This window comes from Camelus dromedarius, chromosome 8 (genome assembly GCF_036321535.1).
Source record: "Camelus dromedarius isolate mCamDro1 chromosome 8, mCamDro1.pat, whole genome shotgun sequence".
NCBI lineage: Eukaryota > Metazoa > Chordata > Mammalia > Artiodactyla > Camelidae > Camelus > Camelus dromedarius.
Genome location: NC_087443.1, coordinates 57,503,666 through 57,514,344, shown reverse-complemented (window position 1 = coordinate 57,514,344; position 10,679 = coordinate 57,503,666). Strand labels below are relative to the sequence as shown.

Below are 10,679 nucleotides of genomic sequence, written 5' to 3'. Positions count from 1 at the left end.
TGGTAAACCCAAAACACCTCACTCAGTAGGTCTTGGGTGGGGTCTGAGAATTTGCATTTGTAACAGGTTCCCAGGTGATGCTGATAGTGCCTGCTCAGGAACCACACCTTTGGCTATTACAAATAAGGCTGTTATGACCATTCATGTACAAGGTTTTGTATGGACATATGCTTTCATTTCTTTGGGGGAAATATGTAGGAATGAAATTGCTAGATCATGTGAGAGGTTTTTTTTTTTTATTTTTAGAGAAATTATGAAACTATTTTCCAAAGTCGTTGGGCCATTTTATGTTCCCATCAACAGTTAGATGAAAGTTCTAGTTCCTCCATATCTTCACCAGTTCTTGGTATCATCTGTATTTTGATTTTAACTATTCTAATAGGTACATGGTAGTATTTCATTGTGGTTTTAATTTGCATTTCCTTAATATCTAATGAAGCTGAGCATATTTTCGTGTGCTTATCTGTCATCTGTATGTCCTCTTTGGTGAAGTGTCTGTACAAATCTTTTACCATTTTCTTACTGGACGAACTGTTTATTACTGAGTTTTTTTCTTATTAAGTTTTAAGAGTTTTTTTATTCAAATATAAGACTTTTATCATATACATGATTTGCAAATATTTCCTTTCAATTGTTGAAAGCTTGTCTTTTCATTCTGTTAGCAGTAATGTCTTTCAAAGAGCAGAATTTTTAAATTTTGATGAAGTCCAATTTAACAGTTTGGTTTTTTATGGAATGTGCTTTTGAGGCTGTGTCTAAGAAATCTTTACCTAACCCAGGGTCACAAAGGTTTTCTCCTATGTTTTCTTCTAGAAATTTTATAGTTTTAGGTCTTACATTTAACTCAATAATCCATTTTTTTTGTATATAGATATACAATTTTTTCATCATTATTTGTTGAAAAACACAACCTTCATCTTTAATGTCTCTCAACATTGCTCTGTACTTTGCAGTGCATAGTTGTTTTGTATCTATTATCAGATTTATACCTAAGCATTTTATATTTTTTGGTTCCCTTGTAAATAGTATTTTTTTAACTTAATTTCGATTTCTGATTGTTCATTTCCAGTATGTAGAACTACCATTAATTTTTGCATATTGAGCTTGTATCATGCAACCTTGCTAAATTTATTAGTTCTAGTAGTTCAGACTACACTGTCCTTCCCCTATTCCTATAAATATTCTGGAGCTTTGTTCTAGGGTTTGGTTAAATCACTTGGGAACAGTCTAATGCTTTTGAGTCTTGGTTTTAAGATTAGGTAAGGACTGGAGCAGTGTTCGGCCTAGGATGAATTAGTCTTTACTACAGAGGCAATATCCTTCCAAGTACTCTACCACCACCCCTCCCCATCCCCTGACCATGAATTTTGAGGTTTTTACATCTGGCTGGTGAGAATAGACACTATTCTCTGCCCTGTGTAAGTGCCAGTCAGTCAGTTTCCTCTAATCTTTGTAGATGATTCTTTCTCTGGCCTCAGATAGTTCCCTTATATGTACACGCTGATCAGTCCTCAGCTGAATACTCGAGTGGGAACCTTCTGCAGACCTCAAGAACTTCCTCTCTGTGTGCAGTTCTCTTCTTTCTTACACTCTATCCTAAGAACTCCAGCAGCCTTGATCTCCTCAGACTCTCAGCTTTGTATTCTCAACTCACTGAGTTTTCCCGGCTCTGTCTGGGTGCCCCTCTCTGTGCTGTGTGGCCTGGAAATGCACTCAAGGCAGTAAGCTGGGCCAATTGTATTGCTTACTTCATTTGTTTCACAACTCTCAGGGATACTATCCCTCCTTCCCTGATATCCAGTGCCTTTCAACCTGTTTTTAGATATTTTGTTAATTTGGGGGTTTGTTTCAGGAAGGAGAGTAAACCAGTCTTTAATCTTGGCTGCTCAATGGAAGTTGGAATTTAGAATTTAAAGCATGTTTTTATCCTAAAAATTATTTATATCTTTTACAGAATTAAAAATAATTGGTTCATGTATTTCTCAGTTAAAACTATAATTTTCTTCATCTGAAAACTGTTCCTGACCAAGTGAATTGCCCTTTGCTTTAAAAGCAAGCCCATTGCTCACTCCAAATGTTAGAACAGCGCTGCATCTGAATATAAACCAAGCTGCATTAAATCACCGTGTGTGTATTTCACAATGACTGGCAAAACACAACTGTAGTTCTAGGTACAGCCACTTGAACTAGAGCAGCAGCACTAAATCTTCGCCTCACTCAAGTATGGCCATTCTGTGGTTTGCTTTACAGCTGACTCAATGTCAAAGACATTATGAGGAAGAAGATGAAGCTCAAAGGTAAGATTTATAAACACGTGCTCCCTGCTCTTAGATTAAGTGTCCCTGAAGACTTCAACCTAAAGTGGATCTCTGTAAGTCAAAAACCTGACCGTGCACATGCTCATGTCTTCTATTTGGATACCAGTGGGAATCGTTAAGTGACTATGTAAATCTGACAATCGTGAAGCACAAGCATTTATTTGAGAGTTGAATAAGTGGAGGTGCAAAATGTGAAGCAGTAACAAATGGACTCTGCCTGTAGACACGGTGGAATAACAAGGGTATATGCAGGCATGTGTTGAAGTATTAAAGTGTAAGTACACTATAGGAACAATACAAATTCTGGGGCCCAGATTCAAATCCTATTGGTGGCCATTATAGCTGTGTAGCCTTAGGAAGTCACTTACCCTTCTGGTCTTAGTTCCTACAGTAATACTACCTTACAGGGTTGTTGCAAGCATTAAATGAAATAAAATATGCAAAGTGGTGCCTGGACCCAATGAGATCAATATAAATGTTAGTCATTGGTACCATCATCATCACTATTATTACTGTTGTTTTGGAGAGTTGCATGTGCAGGGCAGGAAGGAATGAAGAATGTGTGAAGCATCAACGGGGAAGGTCTCCTTGAGAAGGTGGAATCTGAGCTGGGCTTTGAAGCCTAGAAAGAACTAATAATGATGGAAATGGGCAGTGATTTGGGGTGTAGGAAACAGAATGAGCCAAAGTCCAAAAAAAAAAAAAGTTTGAGTTATGAGGAAGTCTAGTTGGCATGTGTGGTGTTGTTAGGCAGTAGTGATAGGCTGAAAGCAGGAAAAGTCATGGGGTTTGGTGACTGTTTAGCTGTTGCCAATGAGGGAGCAGTGTAGCATGTAACCCAAATGTAAGCTGGCCATCCAAACGTCTCAGACTCAAAGCAATGATGAACTGAAAAACAGTCTAGCAACCAAAACTATTTTAAAACGAATTCAAATTTTTGCTTGCCATTCTCCAAGAACATTAAAAAGCATAAGCTTTAGGAACAGTCCTCAAACTTGCCTTTCCTCTCCTAATTCTCACCTGTCATTAGCTCCAGAGCTTCTCATTCTCTGAACCCCTCGCTTTCCATTTCTTCTGTCCTGAAATGGACATGAAGCCTTTCTCTTTTGTTCCCTTCCTCCTTTCCTTCTGCCCCTTCAGTCTTGTCTCTGTTTATCCAGTCTCTTTATTTTGAATCACAAAGTCTTTTCCATCCTGGAAAAGACAGAACTCTCCTTAGAGGACAGGCTTAGCAAAACTATCGAAGACAATATTTTCTTCATGGTGAGTGGTGGAGAGACTTTATTGTGGCAGAGAGTTTATATATTAACACTTACGTTAATACATTTTTTAAAATCATCAAAGATAACAGTAACATTTTGAGCCTTGATGATGGGGAATGGGGGATATGTCATTATAGAAACAGGGAAACCAAGGAATGGAAGATCTTTGGGGGCAAGAGATTGAATTTGGAATGAGCATGTACTGGGGCTATAGCAGCATTCCAAGGGTAGGTAGACAAATAGAAGCTGGATAACTAGATTGGGAATTTAAATGGATTTGGGCATCATCCCCAAAGAAGTGATAGTTGAAGATGTGGGAATGATTGAGAAGAGAAATACAGAGGAAATATAGAGAAAGATACACAGAACTTTAGAAAATACCTACATTTCAGAATAGGAGTTAACGAGAAGATTCAGGAAAGTAGAGTCCTGGTGTCCAGGCCTCACCCAGATGAATTCCGTTAGAATCTCTGCAGGTGGGATTCATGCAATAATAACATTGTCGACACCTTCCCCAGCGATTCCTGTGTAGCCAAGGTTGAAAACCATTGTTCTCGTGGCTTATATGATGCTAAATGGGTTTCAGGCTTGTGTGGGAAGGCAGTTGTTAAGTGATGAAGTCCTAGTTTATTTGATTTATAAATCAGAAACTCTGCCATTCGCATTTTGCTGAGGAACCTAGGGCTCAAAAAGATTAATTAATTTTATCATCTTAAAACAAGAAATCTGATGAACTTCCAGCCTCAGACTTAAAAACCTCTCACTGTCATAGACCAGACTCCTCCGCTTCGTCTTCTCTGACCCGCTCCTCCCCACCCCAGCCCGAGTCCTCCACGCCCCCTGCCCTGAGACTCCCAAGGTTGTGCAAGCTCTCCAGAGGCTCTCCGTTCAGATTTTAGAACACATTTCAGGTTAAAGCTCACCTGTGGTCCCTTCAGCAGCAACAAAGCAGGCCACACTGTCAGAGGAAAGCCGTTTAAGGGCCTCACTCGTAACTTTGTGAGCCTGGAGAGAAGGTTAACTTCTGGAAGAAAATGGCGGTGGCGGGGGGTGGGGGTTGCTTCCTGTATTTTGAGGTGCTAGAGGTGCCTCGACTTCTAGCACAGCCCCCTCCATGCTGTTTATGAATTGGCTTCGAAGTCTGGGGCTGTGGTGGTGAGGCTGCCAGAGCTGATGAGGCATAGCATTTGTGGGAATTCTGTGACTCCAGAAGGCGAAAGGTCAGTTTCTTTTCATTGACAGAGTTCTTGCTGCCTGAGAGTTTATCTCTGGGAATCTTGACTGGTTTCCAGGGTTAGGCTTCACCTCTATTGTTATCTGGAAACACAGGAACAGCCCTATTGTCGTGCCAGACTGGGTTAGACACTGGACCCCATTCCCCACGGCACTGTAATCACGCCCTGCCCCCGGGAGTAAAGTCCTGTAGTCTTCCAGAATGGCTGGAAGAGGATTTTTAAAGATACACAAACCTGCTCATGTTCTTCTCATACATATACATTTGTGCTTGATTTATACTCCCCTGTCTTCCATTTTCTCTCTGGACTCCTCAGAATTACCCATGAATATGATCCAACATTGGAATGCACCCTGGAGCTTGAGGACACACCTGAAATCCCCTGCAAACACTTGTCTTTCATTCAGACTCATACGCTGAAAAGACGGGCACATATAACCCTGAACTCACACATGACTCCACCAGCCCACAGTCACACTAAAAGTGGGTTTGAGTTACATGTGCGCTCGCTTACGTCTTGGCTCACACACCCCTACCTGGAGGTTTGTGTACACAGGGCCTGTTCATTCCTCACAGAGCCAACATCTGTGTTCACGGCCACATCAAAAACACCCCTTCAGGGCCCTAAGAAACAAACGGCAACAGAGATGGGAAACAGGGCAGCTGAAATGGCCGTGCTCCTTCTACTTCTGTCCTGAAGCAAAGCAACCAGGATCTTCTGGGCTAACTTGGTGTGTTGGGTCTCAATGCACTTTTACAACAGACCCTGACCCGACTCCGAGGCTCAGAACAGCAGTCTCCTCCCCCACCACGTCTGCTGGGTTCCTCCAGCTGTCTCCAGGGCAATTCTCCCTAAATGCAAACTATTAGCATTTCCTGTTAAAACATTTCTAATAAATAAATGAATACATCATCTTCTTAACCCGAAGCAGGTCGGAAAGCAGCCTAGGAGTTAGTCTTGAGCTAAGGACGGACATGGACCACCCAGCACCAGCCCCCTGGCCCAGGGCCAGTGCTGCTTTTGTTTGAATTCCTGTATGAGTAACTGCTCGAGCTGACGCCAGCCAAACTCAGTGAAATATTATTTTTAATATTAAATAAATAGATGGTGGGGTGTGTTGATCTTTTTTTTTTCCCAGTAAATTGCAGCATCACAACATAGAAGCCGGCTCTTGTATCCAGATTTCCTCAGATAGCAGAAGGAAGGCTGACATTCTCTTTGACCTTCCTCACAGAGCACTTACCCCCCAGGAGACAGAAAAGTCCCAGTTGGTGTTGATGGGACCATATTTGGAGTAAGCTGGGAGTTCAAATGCTAACAAAACTTGTATGGGATCACCAACTATTTTTGTTAATCTTTCTAACTTATTGTTTCCTTTCAATATACAAAAGGCACATGCTCTTTATATAAAAATCAAAGCACAGATAAACAAGAAGCTGCTGAAATCCTAGTACCAGTAAGAGATAATTACTGCTGAATTTGGGGGCATATTCTTTCCTGCTTTTACATGTTTTTATTTATGTATCACAGTAGGTGAATGTTGATTTTACAAAAATGGGCTCACATTGTCCATATGTATGCTTTTTTACACAGAATTAATTTGGGGCATCTACTTTATGTTGGTAAATACTCCCCTAAAGCTTTCCTTCTAAGAGCTGAGTCATACCCCATCGTATGACTATGCAACAGTACGCTCAACTTGCCAGTCTCCCTCCCACTGTTGGATACTAAGGTTGTTTCCAAGTTTTTTCTGTCATAAACAACACTCCAGTAAAAACAACAGCAACAACAACAAAGCAAAAAGAAAAAAACAAACCCTTGAAGCTAAGTCTTTGCTTAAATCCTTAATTATTTTCTTAGGATAAAGTCCCCAAAGTAGCATTTTCAGACTTTGGCTACATATTCATCTAATTCCCCTCTAGAATGATTATACCAGCTGACACTGTCACCAGCAAAGAATCAAAATGTTCCCCTGCTGGAACCTCTGCCATGCTGCCTATTATTTTTCAAAGACAATCTTTGGCAATTTGTTAGGTAAGTGAAAGAAGAAGAAGAAGAAAGAACCACCAACCTTAAACATTTAACACGAGAGTTGAGTAATGTAGAACTTTTGCACTTTTTTGCAACATGTGTTTCACCGTGTTGGGCAGTGAAGGGGACAGACAGAAGAGGAGACGTGGCTGTGGTGGCCTCAGAAAGGCTCAGACAGGGGAGAAGATGCCTTGATATCAGGTATGACTGGAAGAAGTCAGTGCTCTGCAGACCCAAGGTAAGCAAGAGGAGAGACTCTACCATGGGCGTTTCCCAAAATGTATTCTCAGTGAGATTCATTAATTTGGAGGGAAAAGACACTGAGGTCAAGGAGGTCTTGGGAATAGTGGGATAGCCAGGTTAGAGTTGTTTCTTCACAGTAGGATTTCTCAGAACCTATAAAATGCTAATAAAGTGCTCCAAAGGGGAGATATGGTATGCAATTTAACCACATATCCAGCTTCACCCCCCTACCCCCACCTTTTTTTATTTTTCAGAGAGCATCTCATGGACCTGGTGCTTGGTGGAACACACTTTAGGAAGCACAAGCAAGGGGAGAGGGTATAGCTTAAGTGGTAGAGCACATGCTCAGTATGCATCAGGTCCTGGGTTCAATCCCCAGTACCTCCTTTAAGAATGAATAAATAAGTAACCTAACGAACAATATTAAGCTAAGGAAGCACAAGCAGAGAATGGGAGATAGGTCAGAAATGAAGAGATGGGGACGAGAGAAAGAAAGAGACAAGAAAAAGTAGGAGAATGGAAGGGAAATTAGAAAAATGGGACAGGAGAGAAACATAAAGGGGAAAGGAAAGGAGAAAGGGAGGCAAAGAGAGGGAAGAAAAATTTAAGAGAATGAAGAAAAGGAAGTGGGGAGCTGAAAAGTACCAAAAGAAAGACCTCTTATTACTAAAAGCACCTCCCTATTGCTGTGAAGACAGACGAGGGGCCTGTAATCTCCTCTGTGCTCACCTCCCCAATGTAATCTCCTCTGTGCTCACCTCCCCGACCGGCCCCTCAACCCCAGCCTGTCACTCTCCACAGTTGGTTTTCTCTGAAATGTGACCCATCTTGCAGCCCCTTCCTTAGTGGCTGTTCCTTAACATGCAAGAATTCATTTGCAAGGGAAGCTCAGAACATGGTAATAAACAGTAGGCGCCCAGAGAAACCCAGTGGAAAAAATACAGTAAGAAATATCAAAATATTTAATCACTGTATTTTTTACTGTTCTGTAGCTTCTTGTAGTGTAAGACATGACCAAAATGAAACAACATACTCTACTCAGCCAGGAAGTCTAGTTGCCTAAAGAGCAGATGAAGGCAGATTGAAAGCTTTTAAACCCCAACTGGGCCTTTTACCCAAAAGGGTTTGCTTTCAAGCAAAGTGAAAGCACCAAAGTGGTAAAATAAATTCCTAAAAGCTTAAATGCTATGCATGTACACAGCGCTGAACCCTTTAGAATTCTACAACAAGAGGATACTTAATTATTTAATGGAAGCTCTTTGTTATTTTTTTAAAAGTCTCAAGTAACACATGCTAAAATAGAAATAAGTACTTTGAAATAAACTCATGGAGTGTTCATCCAAATCTGAAACCCTTAGAGTTCTCAGAAATATGGGGTAGGATTTGAAGCAGTCAGATTAAGACTGACAACAGATTTCATTAGAACAGTGATTCCCAACCTCTTAATCACCATGACTTTTTTTTTTTTTAAAGTTCCCTGCAGCCAGTCAGTCATCTTAGGTCTTCACTCTGTATTCATGTCCACAATTGCTCATGGGTTCAATGCTGGAGTGTCAGGATGCCCAATAACATTCCAAAATTTTCTGTGATTTCAACAGATGTAAGTCATAGTGGCTAGCATAAGACACTCAGGGTCAGGGAATGGGGTTGATATTCTTCTATCTAAAAGGAAAGAAACTTGACATTTAGTTAACCTCGTCAATACTATCACAGATAAGGAGTTGGCCCTTCATATTATTAAAAATAAGACACAAGCCATTATCACTGACTTCCTAAATGTCCCAGAGGATGAAAAACCTCACATTTGAGGTTCTTCTGAAAACCTTCCAGCTCTCAAGATTTGCTGCATTTTTTAGAGCCTCTAAACCAGGGGTGGCCAGTGGTGGCACACATGCTGCTGTTCTCGCCCTCTGTGCCTGTGGCAGACAGCTTTAATCAAGCTCTACAATCTCTCCCACTGAGTGGTTTTCTTAATACAGTGTCCCACGCAACCAGTGATTCAGAGCTGGTGCTGAAGATGAAACCAACTTGTCTTTCCTGCTCGACCCTGAATCTTAGGTGATTAGTGCATCAGGCAAGTACAGGGGATACAGGTTCAGGATTCCTCTGAGTAGGGAAGCTTAAGATCCCATGTTAAAGATGGAAGATGTAGAAATGAGGGGAACCAAGAGACGTGGAGTCGCATGAGAGTAAGATCTGACTTCTCTCCCATCCTCTCGACAGCTGATTATAAATAGCCGCTCCTCATTCTTTTTGCCTCCTGTACTTCTATTCCTAGAATAGGTGCAAGGATTGGACAAAAAGGTATCGGAATGAACAGAAAAGGTTAGTCCCAGAATGGCTCAGTCTGGGCTGGGAAACTTCCAAAATGGTCTTGGAATAATAATAGTGATACCACCCTACAGGGCCATAGAGTCAGAGTTTCCTGGTCTCCCAGCTCTCTCTCTCAAATTAACTCCTTGGAGCTTGACAGCCTTGTGAGAAAGGCGGAAGAGATGTCATCTTCGCTTTTACTCGTGAGGAAAGAGAAGCTTAAAGACGATAAGTGATTTTGCAAGGTCACATGGCTGGGAAGGGATGGAATGAGAAAAAGAACCCAGATTTTAAAACTGCATCCAGCACTCCTTCTGATGCATTCGTGCTATTCACATCGGGGTGGAAGCATGCCAGGATAGGTAGGGCAGGGCCAGGAGGTTATTTCAAAGATTTGGTATAAAATGACACTTCTCAAAAATTTTAGGTAAACATTTTGATACAAAGAGTGTAAAGGCACATTATGAAGTAGAATGCAGAATTTGCATGACTTTTTACAATAAAATAACAAGATTTCAAAGATATTGGCATCTTTTTCCAGGCTTTGCCTCCAGGTCTTCTGATGGGTTAATTGTTTCTCTTTCTTGTTCTCTGCTGTTCTGGTGGAAATGAGTGAAGAGTACTGCTCTTCACCATGCTGCCTCTCACCTCCCTCCTCCCCTTCCTTGTTCTTCATTTATTTAGGTGATTCTGCCACCCTCAGAGTCCCCAGGGGTGGCTTGCTTGTGCATCATTTCAGAGGCATGGAGCTGTCATGGTTGGGTTCTGGTGAGGCTCTCTTCCTGGCTTACAGGCAGCTGCCTTCTCACCATGTATGTCGTCACATGGCAGAGTGAGCAAGAGAGGCTCTCTGCTGTCTCTTCTTATAAGAGCACTAATCCCATCATGGGGGCTCCGTCCTCTTGACCTCTTTGGGTGGGCTGATCCAGAGTCTGAACAATATTATCAAGGACTCTGAGGACTGGTAGCATTGCCTTTATACTAAGGCTGAAGTAGGATGTCTGAGACTTTGTGCTTCCTAGTTCATGTCCAGTAAACATGTCTCATTAGTCGGAATCATGGCATGGACTCATTCCCCAACCAGTCACCATGGCCAGTGTGATGGGCTTTACTGATTCACTTAAACCAATCAGAGTTCATTTCAAGAGCTGAAGGAATGTTCAACCTATCCAAGTTCCACAGTTGCTTCATAATCTGGGAAAGAAAAGAGTAGAGATGATGGGAAGTAACTATGTTGCCCACTACAATTTCCTCTTTAAAACTATCTACTTTAAAGT

General features: G+C 41.5%; 1 long non-coding RNA gene across 2 annotated transcripts in view; it reads right to left on the bottom strand.

Annotated features, from left to right (window-relative positions):
* Positions 1-2,996: 2,996 nt before the first annotated feature.
* LOC116155857 (uncharacterized) overlaps positions 2,997-10,679 on the bottom strand; it is a 31,489-nt gene continuing 23,806 nt past the window's right edge. Inside the window, exons 2-3 of one of the 2 annotated variants that reach the window (XR_004139751.2) lie at positions 3,966-10,596; positions 2,997-3,512 (exon numbers count right to left, since the gene is read on the bottom strand). This is a non-coding gene — a long non-coding RNA (uncharacterized LOC116155857). Of the gene's footprint in view, positions 3,513-3,593; positions 10,597-10,679 lie in introns of those variants that run through there. The other variant, XR_004139750.2, reaches the window with a different exon arrangement.